This window comes from Rhineura floridana, chromosome 3 (genome assembly GCF_030035675.1).
Source record: "Rhineura floridana isolate rRhiFlo1 chromosome 3, rRhiFlo1.hap2, whole genome shotgun sequence".
Classification (NCBI taxonomy): domain Eukaryota; kingdom Metazoa; phylum Chordata; class Lepidosauria; order Squamata; family Rhineuridae; genus Rhineura; species Rhineura floridana.
In genome coordinates this window covers 112654785-112671790 of record NC_084482.1, presented here as the reverse complement: position 1 = coordinate 112671790, position 17006 = coordinate 112654785, and the positions used below count along the sequence as shown (strand labels likewise).

The window sequence follows — 17006 nt, the reverse complement described above, 5'->3', positions numbered from 1 at the left end:
GGCTACAGGCTACTCCACCTCTCTCCGTCTTGAGCTCCAGTGACATGTAGATGCAATACTGCCATTAGACGGGGACTCAGAAAAACATTGCACAAAGGATAACAGCCGGCAATCACGCGAGACCCGTGTGAACTAGTTTAGAACAGTCCTGTTAACTAGGCCGAGATAAAAATCATTGTAGCAGAGCTCATCCAGGCACGCAAGTCTAGATACATTTGTAGTCCAGTTTTATCTTGTGTTCATTGGTACAGTTACACCACAAGAGGGATCCTGTGGAATTGGTACGCTTGCTGCTTTTTATTTCCTTTTTAGCCACTAGTCAGCACAATGACACCAACTGATGGTTCCCTTGCTCTGCGATTCTCTTAAAACCTCACTGAGGGTTTTTTTTATTGGACGAACTTGAAATGAAGCTTTGGTTTTTTTTTAAAAAAGGAAACAAGTTGAAAAACAAAAACAAACTATCAAACCATCCCCTCCCCAAATAAAACTACATGGGGAAACACAGGACAATACTGTATTCACTCAAAAGAAAGTCCAAATGGGGCTTACTCCCAAGTTACTATGCATGTGGTCTTGCAGCCAAAGGAGCAGGCTGGAAAGCGATACACTTTGACTCTGTAGTTAATGAGAAAAATGACACTCTTGAATCTTTCATACTACCCACATACAGGGTAGCAAAAAGTGACCCTTGCGGTCTCCTTGCCGATGTCCCTTCCGCCAGCCCTTATGGGTTCCCCCTCGCCCAACCCGCTACTTCCTTCCTTCCTTTCCTTCATACTGCATCCACAGCTCTCCTTATCTCTGAGGTTTAACACGGCTGTTTGCGTTTTTTTTAGAGGGAAGTTTGCTGATTAGCTGTTCTGCTTGTCAATCAGGCGCCCGGGAAATTCCAGAGTGGGCGGTTCTGACTCATACTTCCTCCTCCGCAGCCGGAGAGGAAATAGAGGAGATGTCAGCGGTGCAAAGCCTAGGAGATCCGGGAGCTGACTGGATCCCCACCACAAGATCTTTCACAGGTAGGGTCAGAGTATCTCTCATCCATCCCCGTTTTTTTCCTGTGGGTAACAATCGACTCCGCTGTCCCTGTCATCTCCCTGGAAGGAGGAGAGTGTGCTCGTTCACTCGAGTGTGTATCCTTAATGCCTGAGATCATAGTTATCAGACCAAACTTGGATGCTGTAAATAATAACTTGTGATACTGTTTGGAAATATGGGGCGCAGCTCGTATTTTACAGTACTTTGGAGTTCTGGAATAAAGGCAAATCCTTTTAATATAAGACCAGCCAAGTTAAGACTGGATCTTCGTCTACTCTTAAGAAGCTATTCTGTTGCTCCTAAAGGGATCAGAGGTTGGCATGATATAACGTGGACCATTTATCCCAGAGTCTGGTAAATTATTTTCCTCTATTTGCTTTGTATATATTGTAATTGTTCTGTGATCTTCAATACCCACTCAAGTCATAAAAGTGATTAGCACAAAAGCCTCATAAACGTGCTGTGTGCTGTTGGTTTCCTTTGAAGTTTTCAAGGAAAGTGTCAGATTAGACCATGTTGGATCTCACTTTGACTTTTTGCTGAGAGGTTCACTGTTTGTTTTTATTTTTTAATTGGCTGAAGACTTTTTAAAAAAAAGCTTTTGACAGTCACATAGCATACGTCTCAAGTCATGTTCACATGATATTCTCCACCCTTGTTAAAAGGAGGTCAGATCTGTTGTGTAATGAGGCTACAGTTCTGGACACATATAGCTAGGAGTAAGTAATATTAAATTCAGTGGGAGTTACCTCTGAGTAGATGTAAATAAAAATGTGATGAGAAGAACATGTTCTGGGAGCATGGGTGGAAAGATCACTAAAGACTGTGATTTCACATAAATGACTAAAATTATATTGCCAATTTGCTAAGTTTTGATCTTGACTTTGGAGCAGATGACCTACCTACACATATATTTATTAAGTTATTAATACATTTTTAGCCCACCCTTAATGAAGGGCTGGGCACATTAATAAAAGCATAAAAATATAATGGCATGCAACAATAATCTATCATAAAAAATGAGAGCAATAAAACATAATTAAGACTACACACTTGCATCAATTTTGTGGACTAAATATATTTTTCATAAGGTTGACTATATTACAACTAAAAATCACCAAAATCTTGAGCAAGCAGATATGTTTTCAGTGCCCATAGTGATAGTGCCAGCCATATTCCTATAGGGAGGGTGTTCCTGGGAGGGGGTTATTGCCACCGTCACATAATGAATATCACCAAACAGTGGAACAGTAAGAAAGGCCTCCTCTGAAGATCTTAATGCATGGGCAGGTTGATACATGGGGAGGCACTCATTCAAATATTTTGGTCCCAGGTTATGACACCTAGGACCAAATCCTGTTCATGTAGTCCCTACTGATTGCAATGGAGCTTACTCACAAATAAATAATTAGGATAGTGGTCTTAACTTTATGCATTTATTTATGTTCTACCCTACTCCCAAAGAGCTCAGGGTGGTATGCAAGGGGATATACAATCTTGTCCTCTCATAATTTCTGTGAGGTGGGTTAGACTGAGAGATAGAAGCACAAAGTGAGCCTTTTGGCTGAGCAGGAAATTGAATCCAGTTCTTCTTAGTACAAGCCTAGCACTCTGTCCACACTATTCTGGCTTTTCAGATCACTTTTTGTTCTTCGGCTACTTTTCCTTTTTAGAATAAGGAGGGGAGGTATTATCCCTGTTTTGCAGTTGAAGAGAATGAAGCCAAGAGTTAGTGATTACAATTCACACTTGATAGTAAACCTAAAGCTGCAGGTCGTCTATGCATAGTTGCTTGGGTGCATGCCTCAGTGTGACTTACATCTGAGTAAACATGCACGAAATTGGGTTGCAAGTCTGTATTCGCATATTTGGGCTTATTGCATAATAACTGCAAATATTTCATGGGCAATAACTTTAAATGAAACAGGAATGAAAAGTTATCTGATAAACATTAACTCAGCTTCTTCAGATATTCAAGTTCAAGAATTGCCACTGTAAATATATAGTCATGACAAGGGCAAAGTACATCATAACTATGCTGTTGTGGTCTGACAGTGAAGGTGACTTCTGAACTAGGGTGGATAAGCCTGGCAAAGGAGTGTTAGTATACACCTAGTTCCAAGAGACGCCTTTCCTACTCTTGAACAATTCCAAAGAAAGATATGCCTTTTTAGGCTTTGTCAGTACAGACTGACTAGGTGACTGATGGACTAACAAAGAACAAATGAGCAACCGAAATAGTTGTCACCAGCTGTTTGCCTTAATTTCAACAGCTGTTCCTTGCTGAGGTCTTTTGCTGGCAGAGTTTGTAAATATTATAAACAAGCTAGCTGCCCCTGTATAGCATCCACCCTCCTATTCTAATTCCCACTAAAATGCATCAAACGGAATAAAGGTCTTTCCACCTATACTTTTCCGTGTAGGAATTTGCGGAAGTGGTCTTCCCACAGGACAGAAAGCACATTCTACAAACCTGAACATCTTTTGGGTATTGTGAATGAGGTATTTAGCTGTTCTTTTAATAGGCCATTAAAAACTATCCTGTAGATCAATTGTTTACCAACATGAAGCTGATGCAGAATTGCACTGTGCCAAAAGTAGCAACTCAGGCATGCTCCTACTAGTATCTGACAACATTTTGCTTATTAATCTAATAGGCTTCTGTTTTCACTATAGAAGCAGTTTCTGTGAGTATGTTTTCTGTGGTCCTGGGACAAAGAACCAGCTGTTCCTTCTGTTAGCAATATAAGCAATGGAACTCTTCAGCCTCAAGGACACCCATTCCCCCCAAGCTACGGTTGCTCTTGGACCTTAGGCTGTACCAATGATCAAATGTCAGCACAGTAAGAATGTAATATTGGCACTGAAACTTTAGTGAATAAGCAATCCCACTGATGGCATTATTAGATTGCAGATGTCAATGTCTCATCCAGCTCTCCTAAATGTGAATGGTTTGGTAATCTTGCATCCTTCAAAATGTTATTTGAAGAGTTGTTATGGTAATGTAGCAGATGAAACTTTTACTCTTGGGTTATGTAGCTATGCTTTCCTGTAAGTCAGGCAAAATCCATAAAAATGCTAATCTGGGGTATCTCTCTGGGGAGAGCATTCCACAGGTGGGGGTGCACTACCATTGAAAAGGCCCATTCTCATGTGGCCTCTGTGCCTCTCTTGGATGGGGCACACAGAGAAGGGCTTCTGTTGAAAACTGCAGGGTCCAGGCTGGTTCATATGGGAAGAGGTGATCCTTGAGTTATTGCAGTCCTGAGCTGTATAGGGCTTTAAAGGTCAAAAGCAGCACTTCAGTGATACCACATTTTCCCAGCACTTAAGACATCAATAAAGTGTTGTTGGGAAATGCAATTATTTACCCAGCTAGAGGAATTTGGTAATTTGGCATCGTGCCTGGAATGTAGCTGTCTGCATTTGACGAGAACCTTTTTGATAGTGTCTGTGATATCATTGAGTATTGGTGAAACCAGCTCTCCCACCCCACTCCATGCATCGTGTTATGTCAGTCCCTAGCACCAGTGCTTGGCCTGCAAAAAGGAACTTTCCCTCGTGTGAAAACTGACCAGACTCAAGATAATGCTTGGAGAAGCCCCTCATCGGTTTTAACCCCCACCCCAATAGTCTATAGATTTAGCCAGTTTCAGATTCCCTTGGGAGTCTAGTCGTTGCAGATCAAGCATTCCTCCAGTAGTACTTTATTAGCATGCATCTTGCCTTGGGATTATTCTGCCAAGAAATTTGGTAGCTTCATGCTTTTAGCTAAGTGTTTGGATAAGTCCTTAGTAGCCCTGTGTGCAGGGCATGGAGATCAAGGTAGACAAGTAGGTTTGGGAGGGAGGCTTTATTGTGAGGCACACCCTTATTCAGCAAGGCCAAATAACTGGCCAATATTACTAGTCCACAAGAAATAAATCTATTATTCCATGTTTGGTATCCAGCAAGATATGCCCTCTCCAAAAAAGCTCACCTTTCTCACTTGTATGTTACATTTCTCCAAGCTGACCTTATGCCTCCTAAACAGTCTCTTACTTTGCACTAGTATAAATTTACCAAAGTTTCTTAAAATCCCTTTTTTTGTCCCACAAAATACTGAGTAAGCTATTCCCAACTATTTGCTGACTCCCTTTAACTTTTTTTTTTACTCAATAAAAGTTTGCTTGTCCTGGGAGCTTTCTTATTTGCACTGACCCTTTACAAAGCTCATTAATTTAGGCTGCTATCCTATACATGCTTCTGTGGGAATAAGTTCCATTATAGTCCCTGAGCTTTACTTCTTAGTAAACATGCGTAGAACTGCACTAGCAGGTTCATTCCAGCTACTGCTTGAAGTCCCTTTGAGACTTCCTTCCTATCAGCAGCATTGATTATATGAAGAGGTTTGTCTCTTGCTGAACTTCAAGCCCTTCTGTGTCTCGGCTGGGGTGGGAGAAGAGTGTGTGCTGGAAAATGTGTTGATTCATATCATGTGTCCACACCAGGATTGACAGGTAGATTTTTTAGGATCCCTTGAAAAAAACAGAATTGAGGCTCAGATGATTCTGACTGATGCATAAAAAAAGTCAGCAGTCTAAGATTGTAATTAGATAGAGCAGGGGGCAAATGGTTAATTGAAGTAATTTAGCCAGCAGCAAACTTGGAGGATTTATACTGTACTGACAATTACCACTAGAATTTATATAGTACAAGTCGCACTCAGTTGGTAAATGTAACTTGTACAAATGTGTGAAGAGAGGTGTTAATTTTAATGCCATTGTGGTTTGTCAGCCAAGTTGATCAGAACTTGTGAACTTGCTGGCTACATCTGCCCCGCTTGACACAAAAAGGATTTGGTACCAGGAGTTGCTTTTTCTTTTCCCCATCTGGTTTGCTGTTTGAAGGTGATAGTTTAGAGCAGGGGCAGGGAAACCTATGGTCCTCCAGATGATACTGAACTGCAACACCCATAATCCCTGGCTGTAGACCATACTTGCTAGGGCTGATGGGAGTTGCAGTTCAGCAACTTCTGGAGAGCCACAGGCTTCCAACCCCTGGTTTACAGCCTAAACCATCACCTTAGGCCCCAAACTTTAGGGGGGCATGCTTAATGCAGTTGTGCATTTCTCTCTCTGCCTTTCACTGTGACTTCCTTTCTGAACCTCATGATATATCAGGAATGTCTTATGAGCAAAATTCTAAAGCAGCCGAGGGAAGCTGCAGTCTGGGTTGGAAGTTTGTGTATGTGTGTGTGTTTCTTTTTCCCTACAATCTGCTTAGTAAAATTAAAATTGCACTTTCTAAGCTGTTTCTGCTCAGTGTGTGGGTATGTGTGTGTGCGGGGGCAGGGATATAGGTATCAGCTTAGTTTTTGACTATTTAGTTGCTAGATGGACCTCGGATGAATTGCGAGTAGAATTCTAAAAAGACTGATGGGTCTTAGCCACATTTGATGCTCTGAAGCACATGGAGTTTTGCTATGCTTGTGTGTGTAGGTATGTGGGCTTTTTAATGCAAAGGATTTTGACTGAACTTCCATGATTTTTACCCCTCTCCCAATACACTTCTAGCCTCATTCTCTTTCATATCCTTTCCACCCACTCTTCATTGTTTCCTCTTGTAAGTGTAATTACTGGTATTCCTTCCTATTCTATTCTATTCTATTAATTATATTATTTATTTATTAATTATTTGATTTATATCCCTTCCTTCCTCCCAGCAGGAGGCCAGGGCGGCAAACAAAAGCACTAAAAAGACTTTAAAACATCATAAAAACAGACTTTAAAATACATTAAAACAACATCTTTAAAAACATTTTTTAAAGCTTTCAAGACATCTTAAAAAAGAGGTTAAAACATTGTTTTATAAAAAAAGATTTAAAAACATATTAAAAGCAATTCCAACACAGATGCAGACTGGGATAAGGTCTCAAAAGGCTTGTTGAAAGAGGAAGGTCTTCAATAGGCACTGAAAAGATAACAGAGATGGCACCTGCCTAATATTTAAGAGGAGGGAATTCCATAGGGTAGGTGCTGCCACAACTATGTTGTGTGGAACGGACCTCCTGATAAGATGGTGTCTGCAGGAGGCCCTCACCTGCAGAGCGCAGTGATCGACTGATAAGATGGTCTTTCAGGTATCTTGGTCCCAAGCTGTATAGGGCTTTGTACACCAAGCCTAGAACCTTGAACTTGGCCTGGTAGTAAATGGGCAGTCAGTGCAATTCTTCCTTTCAGCAGCGGGGTGACATGCTGGCAATACCCTGCCCCAGTGAGCACTCTCGCCGCCACATTTTGCACCAGCTGCAGCTTCCGGACCAACCTCAAGGGCAGCTCCACATAGAGCGCATTAGAGTAATCCAGCCTGGAGGTTACCAGTGCATGGACAGCAGTGGTCAGGCTATCCTGGTCCAGAAATGGCCGCAGCTGTCTTACCAGTCAAAGCTGGTAAAAGGCACTCCTAGCCACTGAGGTCACCTGGGCCTCTAGCGACAAAGATGGATCCAGCAGCACCCCAGACTACTGAACTGCTCTTTCAGAGGGAGTACAACCCCATCCAAAGCAGGCAACTGACCAATTATCTGAACTTGGGAACCACCAACCCACAGTGCCTCCATCTTGCTAGGATTCAGACTCATCCAGCCCACTGCCAAGTCCAGGCAGTGGTCCAGGGCTTTCATGGCTTCTCCCGATTCAGATGTTACAGAGAAATAGAGCTGGGCATTTTCAGCGTACTGCTGACACCTCACCCCAAATCTCCTGATGAATGCTCCCAAGTGCTTCATATAGATGTTAAGCAGCATGGGGGACAAAATGGTACCCTGCGGCACCCCACAGCACAGGTGCCAGGGGGCCAAAAGAAAATCACCCAATGCTATTCTCTGAAAACGACCTTGGAGATAGGATTGGAACCACTATAAAACAGTGCCTCCAATACCCATCTCACCAAGTTGGCCCAGAAGGATACCATGGTCAATGGTATCAAAAGTTGCTGAGAGATCAAGTAAGAATAACAGGGTCGCACTCCCCCTGTCCTTCTCCTGATAAAGGTCATCCATCAAGGCAACGAAGGCTGATTCAGTCCCATAACCAGGCCTGAACTCAAACTGGAATGGGTAAAGATAATCTGTTTCATCCAAGAGTACTTGCAATTGCTGTTCCACAACCCTCTCAATCACCTTCCCTAAGAAGGGGGTATTTGTGACCGGTCGGTAATTGTTTTAGACCAATGGGTCCAAGGTGGGCTTTTTCAGGAGCTGTCGGATCACTGCCTCTTTCAGGGCAGCTGTAACCACTCCCTCCCGCAATGATGCGTTGACCACACCCTGGATCCACTCGGTCAAACCCCCTCAGCAAGCTTTAATAAGCCAAGAAGGGCAAGGATTGAGAGGACACGTTGCTGGCCACATCAACACAAGCACCTTGTCTACATCAGGCCGCATCAACTGAAACAGTTTCCAGGAAGTTGCAGCAGACGTTGCACTGAACACCTCATTGGGACTACAGTAGATGTGGATGGGGCATGAAGACTGCTATGGAGACAAGCAACTTTACCCTCAAAGTGCCTTGCAAACAATTCACAGTGGGCCTCCAAAGGGTCTAAAACTCCATTTCCCAGAGCTGATGTCAACAGACCCCTGACAATACAGAAAAGCTCCACTGGACGGCTACTTGAGGATGCGATAGAGGCAGAGAAGTGGGCCTTCTTCGCTACCCTCACCGCCACACAGTAGGCATGGTTATGATGTTTTACTCATGCCTGATCAGCCTCACATCATGTCTTTTGCCGCTTGTGCTCCAGCTGTCGTCCAGCCTGTTTCATTGCTCTTAATTCACTGGTGTACCGAGGTGCAAGCCAGGCTTCACAATGCCGGGGCACTCGGGGGCAACCATGTCAAGAGCCTGACGCGCCTCGCTGTTCCACAGCGTGACAAGGGCTTCAGGTCACCTGCTGTATCTACTAGGAACTCCCCCAGGGCATTCAGGAATCCTGTAGATTCCATTAGTCTCCAGGGGTGGACCTTCTTAATCTGTCCACCACCCCTGCAGGGAAGGATTGGAGCTATAAATCCAAACTTCACTAGGAAGTGGTCTGACCATGACAGTGGGGGTGACATCCACCCCCCCATCTCCAGACCACTCCTTCCTCCATCTGTAGCAAAAACTAAGTCGAGGGTATGCCCTGCCCTATGCGTTGGACCGGTGACAACTTGAGACAGCCCCATGGTCGTCATGGAGGCCATGAAGTCCCGAGCCGAAACACTAGAGGCAACCTCAGCATGGACATTGAAATCACACAGGACTATCGTTCTGGGCTCCTCCAATACCATAGCCGAGACGGCCTCTGCCAGCTCAGTCAGAGAAGCTGCCAGGCAGCAGGGTGGACGGTACACCAGCAGCAACCCTAGTTTCTTGTCTCCTTGGCCTGACACCAGGTACAGGCCCTCACAGCCAGCTCCAAGACCGAGTGGTTTCCTGGTGACAGAGATGGAAGTTCTGTAGACCAGAGCAACTCCTTCCCCCGGTCCCTGCAGCCTTTATTTATTAAATTTGTATCCCGCCCTTCCTCCAAAGAAGCCCTTTCTATATGTACCTGTCAGAATGGATATCCATGAAAATGACAAACTCTGTAGAATGTACAAAAAACCTTTTAGACTTGTTTAATAAAATAATTTTAGAGGCAAGCTGGTATATGTAAGAGTGAAAAATTCAGCACTCCCTCAGTTAGATGGATACAGCCTCCAGTCTACCTCTGTTTAACACCTATTTATTACCAACTGTGGCTATGTATTTACTTTCCCATACGTGACTGTATATCCTATTTTCTTATCCCGGTGGCTAGCAAAAGCCAGTCATCATGTGGACTTTGTGAAGACTTCATTATCTCAATGGACTCGGTTATCCCTATAGCTGCTTGTCATGGTGTCTGTATGGTATATTTTAGATCATGTCTCTGAATACTAGTTGGTGGGACTGTTTCCCTCATGTCCTGGTTGTGGGCTTCCCAGAGGCATCAGGCTGGCCACTGTGGGAGCAGAATGCTGGAGCAGGTAGGCCTTTGGTCTGACCCAACAGGACTCTTATATTCTTAAGGACTAATTCTGCATTAGCCCTTGTGGTCATTTTGAATTACAATGACAATGTGGGGTCACGGTAGGGTTTTCTTTTTTCTTCCATTTATCTTTTTATTGTATGATATTCAGGTTCTTTGAACCATGCTCTGTGAGCATCTCTGGAACCAGCTGTTTTGGAATTGCCCTTTTTGGGCCTCATGTTTGGTAGAAATCATCCTTGTACCTCTCTCATATCTTTGAGTGACTTATGCCAAAAGGACTACTGTGATATCTGTTCTGTGACTGCTGTGCTTTACAATCTCCCCACTGTAAGAAGTAGTCCATATAGTAACCTTGTCTCATAGAATAGATGACAAAGCAGGGCTGTGGAGTCAGTACACCAAACCATCAACTCCGACTCCGCCTCCTCTATTTTTCTACTGTCCAACTCCGACTCCACCCAAAATTGCTTCCAACTCCACAGCCCTAGAAAGGGCTGTAAATGTCTTTTTAAATTGGAAGCTCTCATAGGAGCATTTTTATCGCTGCCTGAATATGCGCTGATCTTGGCATCACAGCATTTGTCTTCCACTGGGTCCTGTGTCATACACTGACACAAAATGTTTTCCATCTTGAGTTATGGTGAAATGCTCAACTACAGCTGACTTCATGGGAAGCTTCTTTGACATTTTGAATTTATATTTTAAAAAATGTGTCAATCAAAATTTATTTTGAAGTCGGAGTCGGTACATTTCTACCAACTCCGACTCCACCCAAAATTGCTTACGACTCCATGACTCCGACTCCAACTCCACAGCCCTGTGACAAAGGGTACCACTTTACCCAGTATGAAAGTGCTGCATTATAAAACAGGGTGTTGGACTAGTTGGTCCTTTGGCCTAATCCAGCAGGCCTATGTTCTGGCTTTCCTTACAACTGGTTTGGGTCCTGAGTTGTTGAATGACTTCTTCAGACTATTGTCAAAATGAAAACTATTGAGTAGTGGGTTTTTAGATATAATGACCAGTAGGCTCTTGATGATTTTTGTGAATGCTTGGAAATCTGTAGGCAACAGCACACATCCCTGTTTTTCTAACTGTAAATTAATAATAACAGTAAGCGGTTATACCTCTACATAAGACAGTGGCCACAAATGGCACCTAAATAGCAACATTTAAACAATGCCTAAGCAAAATTCCTTCCTTTTAAAATCTGCAAGGTTGTTTTGTGAATTAGAAAAGTTAATCAAGGTAGCAAATCAGGAAAGGAGTGTGTGTTGATATATTTGTTACAGATACTTGCATCTCACTCTGTGTCTAGATTTTTTACTAGTGAGCTGCTTTGAAAGTCTTCAGATGAATACAGTGTAAAAACTTATTTTTAAAGCAGCTGCACACACCGAATAAAAGCAAATACAGTGCTAATATAAAAGAAAATAGTAAAAAAAGACCTGGGCAAATGAAAAGATCTTTACCTGGCGTTGAAAAGATAGCAAGATAGCAATCAGATAAGCCTTCTTGGGGAAGGCATTTCATATCTGGGACACCTCCACAAGAAATGTATTGTTGATTTTATAAAGAATATTTTATATCCCTTGCTGATGGCAGGTAAAAAGGAAACTTGTATAGATGCAAACAGTGTGATCCTTGCTCTCAGGTAAGTGGGTGTGGGATAACAGTCTAAAACACATAAACCTTTTTGCACCATAAAAATTACCCACTGAATAAACAGTACAAAAAACAAAGACATGTAATTTATTAAGAACCCTCTTTTATTGAATTAAGTCTCTCTCCTGGTCACTATCTGCCTCATTTCAGAACCGGGGTGGTGGTGGTGGAAATGACAACTCTGAGAACGGCCTCTGAAGATGTTCTTAATGTTCATGCATGTGGCAGATGAGTGTCCAGTCTTCAAAAATTAAGTAAAAAAGGAAATGGCCTGTTAAGTGGGAAAAGACATTGCTGTGGAAGAAGGGTATAGTTTTACTGCAGTGGGCTACTCTCCCTTCCCCCAAAGCTAAATAAGCTCTCCCATGCTTGTGTGGTATAGCAGGGAATGTTCAGCTGCTAGAGAAATCTTTTTAAAGGTTATGCAGAATGGCACAGTTACAAATGTGGGGAGACTTGAGTTGCATGTCACTACTGATGTCATGGGCACAAAAGAGTTATCCACTATGTGCTGGGTACTTGTGCAGATATAGGGTACATAGCATACTCAATTTGCAGTAGAAGCATTAGTGGAGGAGTACAGGAGACATCACTTTGTCTTAACCACTTTGCAGTTTCGCAACACAAGCTCGCAGTATCTCACAGGGGTGTGCACTGACCACAAGGTTCAATTTGGACCCTGATTCAGTGCTTTGGAAAAAAGACCTCTGTCTGAGCTGCTTCATAGGCTGCCTGATTTGGCTCTGTCTCAGTCTGCTTTGTCTCTCCCCCACCCCCTTCACTAATGGGAAATCAAAAAATGACTATAACCTTTACTCTTTTTGACAGAAATAGATGAAACCTGCAGATATACTACCTTCCCGAGTTAATACAGCCCTCCGAATTGCAGGGACGTAGATCCAGGAGCTTTTGTGCTAGACATCATTTAAAGTAAAATATTTTATTTTATTTATTTAAAAAGGGTGTGGATTGTGCCACATTTCAGAAGGGTAGGTGCAGTAGTTTTCCTGCATGGCCAGCCATTGCAATTATAGGCTGGGTAAAAAAAGAATCCCTTAATCTCCCCTCGTATTCTGGGTCATTGGTCTGAAACTGCAGAAACGAAAGAGGTGTGCCCTTGGAAAGGAAACCTTCCACATTGCAGAAAATAGGTCCAGAAGTTTTTGTGCTAGGCAACTTTAAAGTTGATCTTGGGGGTGGGGAAGCACTGAAAGGCTTTCACTTTCTGGGTCAAATAATTCTCTCTGGTCACAAGCTTGACCTGACAGTTATAAAGGAGCTTTCCCTATCCCCATCATCCCAATCTGGTGTTATGGTAAGATTAGAGACATTACTTTTGCTTTCAGCAGACATTTATCTATAGCAGGTTTTTTTGTGTTTATATCGCTACGGTGGCATGAAGCTCTTCAGGGGTCCCTGCTTCTACTTGTGCTGCTGTGTAACATCCTGCTACACCTCTGACAAGTCAAAACTCCTGCAGAGGCACCCTGGTATGCCTCAGGATTTGTCTAGATTGGTATCTTAATATCTACGAAGAATGTCATTCCAGTTTATAATGCTTGTACTGTACATGGTTTGTGCTGTAAAGCAATAGTATGGAATGACCTTGAAGAGAGCAAGAGGCAGGATTCATAGAATGGACTTAAGTAAGCATTCATCAAAATGGGGAGTAGACACCATTCAACACAGTGGGATTTAGTTCTAAGTAAACACACTTTGGATTGAACAATTCATTATTATTATTATTATTATTATTATTATTATTATTATTATTATTAATTGGATTTTTATTCCACCCTTCCTTCCAAAGGAGCCTGGGGCAGCAAACAGTAAAACAATAACAACAGTACAAAATTAATAACAATACAAACATTTTACAAGTAACCACATATCTTTGCAACTTGTAATTTCAAAGGAACAATATATTTAAGCCAGCAAATGCCTGGATGAACGTTTTAAAATTCTGCCTAAATGTTAATAAGGAACGGAATAGATGCATCTTATGAGGGAGGGTATTCTATAAGTGAGGGACCACTACATGTCACAGGTCAGCAGCAGCAGGCATGAGTTGTTTGATATTGGTAGAGATGATCTTTTAGGTACTTGGGTCCCAGGTCATGAAGGGCTAAGTACGCTAGTACTTATGCCTTGAATTGGGCCTGGCCGATCACTGGCATTCAGTGCAGTGCTTTTGAGATTGATGACACATGGTCCCATCGGGCTGCCTTGCTCATGGACCTGGCAGCAGCATTCTTTGCTAGCTGCAGCTGCTGGACTGTCTTCAAGGCAAGCTCCACAGGTCAGTGTAGAATGGACTGCTAACGCCAAGGTATCCTGATGCAAGAACAGCCATAGCTGGTGAACCAGCCTAAGCTGGACATAAGCACTCCTAGCTACAGAGGCCACTTCAAACTCCAGTGACAAATTGAAATCAAGGGGCACTCCAAGAATATTAACCTGTTCCTTCAGGGGGAGTGCAACCCCTGTCAGAACAGGCCATCCACCTAATTCTTGGACACAAGAACTACCTACCCACAACTCCTCCGTCTTATCAGGATTCAGTTTCAGTTGACTGGCCCTCATCTAGCCCCTCGCTGCTTCCAGGCACCGGTCTAACTCCTTCATACCTCACCTGATTTAGATGGAATGGAAAGATCGATCTATGTGTCATCAGCATACTATGCTCCAAATCGCTAAAAGCCATGGGGCTGAGCAACAGGTCTTTAGTGTTCCTTTCTGGTAATCTGTCTGGTGTCCTGAAGTTAGTCTGAAATGAGTCTAGGTAATCTGTGTCAGCTTCAGGGCTGGGGGCTGGGCAATAACGAAGCAGCCGGCAGTTAGCTGGGCAATAAATCAGTCAAGGCCAGGCAGATAACGGAGGCCGGCTGACAGAAGAAAGGCTTGACAAACTAACCAGTAGCAGTGTCCAAGAGCGTTGTCCAGGTAGGGAAAGCAGAGTTCAGAAAGCCAGGGGTCCAGTCTGAAGGTCTAGAGGCTAGCAACGGCATTACACACGAGGGGTCACAACCGACATTGTAGTCAGCAGTCTGCTGCAGCCATGAACTGACTTTTATAACAGACTCCCTAAGCCAGGTGCCCGTGATTAGTCTCCCAGCTGCTCAGAGCTGCTCGTTCTTAAATGACCCAACCTCTTCTTTTGTTGCTGTGCTACTCGCTGGCGTCTCCTTTCTGCACTGGGGAGGGGAGCTTCCTGTTCATGCCCAGAATCCGATTGAGGGGCTTCAACCAGGTCCTTGACATTCTCCAGCTGGGGAACAGCCAGAGTTGTGTCCTCAGGGGTTCCACTAGTTCCTTCTCCTGAGTCTGCCAACTCTTCCTCTTCCTCCGAGTCCTCTGAAGGGGCCATGACAATCTGCTTCTTCCAGGCATACTTGCAGATATCCATCACATTCATCATCTTATTCAGGGAGGGAATATTAGAAACTGGGAGGGAAATTTCTAAAACGTCTTTGTGCAGGGAGGGCCCCGTCAGGAGGGGCCACACCACCACCTCTTTCAAGATTAGGTATAATTACCTAGCAGAGTGAGGCATTAACCTCTCCCTGGACCCATCTCATTAGTGAGGCATTAACCATTCCTCTGATTACCTTTAATGATAAATTAAAGAATTAAATTATATATTGCCAGCATGAGAGCCAGTGTGGTGAAGTGGTTAGAATGTTGGACCAGGACCAGGACCTGGAAGACTAGGGTTCAGATCTCATTTGGCCATAAAGCTCACTAGAGAGGCTTGGGCCAGTCACTGTCTCTCAGGCTAATATACCTCACAGGGTTGTTGTGAGAGGAGGGGGATAAAATGGAGAGGGGGAGCAAATATGCCATCTTGAGCTTCTTAAAGAAAATGCAGGATATATTTATTTATAGAAATAAATTATTTATTTATATCCTGCCCTTCCTCCCAGAGAGAGCCAGTGTGGTGTAGTGGTTAGAGTGTTGGACTATGACCTGGAAGACCAGGGTTCGAATCCCCACACAGCCATGAAACTCCCTGGGTGACCTTGGGCCAGTCACTGCCTCTCAGTCTCAGAGGAAGGCAATGGTAAACCACCTCTGAATACCGCTTACCATGAAAACCCTGTTCATACGGTCGCCATAAGTCAGAATCGACTTGAAGGCAGTCCATTTCCATTTTTTTCCTCCCAGAAGGAGACCAGGGTGGCAAACAAAAACACTAAAAGAACTTTAAAACATATTAAAAACAAATGACTTTAAAACATATTAAAACAAAACATCTTTAAAAACATCTTTAAAAAGCATTTCCAGCACAGATGCAGACTGGTATAAGCTCTCTACTTAAAAGAGCAAGGCACCAAGAAGATAACAGAGATGGTGCCTGTCTAATATTTAAGGGAATTCCAAAGTGTTGGTGCCACAGCGCTAAAAGTCTATTTCCTATGTTGTGCAGAACGGACCTCCTGATAAGATGGTATCTACAGGAGGCTCTCGCCTGCAGAAAGCAGTGATCAACTGGGTATTTAAAGGTTAATGATTAAATAATGCTAGAGAGATTGCATGTGTTGAGAATGTAAATTGTATAACCACCCTCTGATCCATTGAGATCTCGGAAAAGATTGAATAGTAGTAATGAATAGAGCCTTCCAAAAGGTCTTTTCTAGTTATGTTAAGGAGTGCCATGTTCATGGGGGAAAAGACTTTTATACCTTGATATTAATGAATAGGCAAGGCTTAATGATCAGACACTGAATTGTATAAGTTACTAGCCTTGAGCTGATGAATTTTCCAAACTTCAAAAATACCAGGTATTGCTGTGCACTGCAACATGGTTTTCACATCTTGCCTTAGGATATGTTATACATGCAGCAGAATCAATGTACATACATATTACAGTGTAAGCCAGCCAGGTAGTCTCCAGTGAATGATCAGTCGCTGAATTGTGGACCATAGCTTCCAGCATGGACCATAAGTTCCTTCAGCCCCAGCCGTGAGAGCTGTAGTCTGAAACATCTGGAGGGCACCAGGCTGGGGAAGGTTGATACAGGTCCAGTTGTTGCTGAATTTCAACTCCTGTCTACCCTAGCAAGCAATGGCCAGAAATGATGGGAGTTTTAGTTGTAGTGCAGCAACATCTGAAGGGCCAAGCCCTCCCCACACTTGGTATCAGCAAAGAAGACGGGTTTCTGCCCCAAGCAGCCATCTGTGAATCCTTATATAATTAGGGAGAGCATTCAAGGAGAAGAAGGGAGAAATCTCTTCCTATGGTTGATAGTAAAAAGAGCTATTCA

At 43.3% G+C, this 17006-nt stretch overlaps 1 protein-coding gene across 9 annotated transcripts in view; it reads left to right on the top strand.

The window, feature by feature from the left end:
• Positions 1-911: 911 nt before the first annotated feature.
• Positions 912-17006, top strand: part of TNIP1 (TNFAIP3 interacting protein 1) — an 80419-nt gene continuing 64324 nt past the window's right edge. For all 9 annotated transcript variants that reach the window (XM_061617414.1, XM_061617409.1, XM_061617415.1 and 6 more), the window contains exon 1: positions 912-1019. The gene's annotated coding sequence lies outside the window, so the exon portion shown is untranslated. The remainder of the gene's footprint in view (positions 1020-17006) is intronic.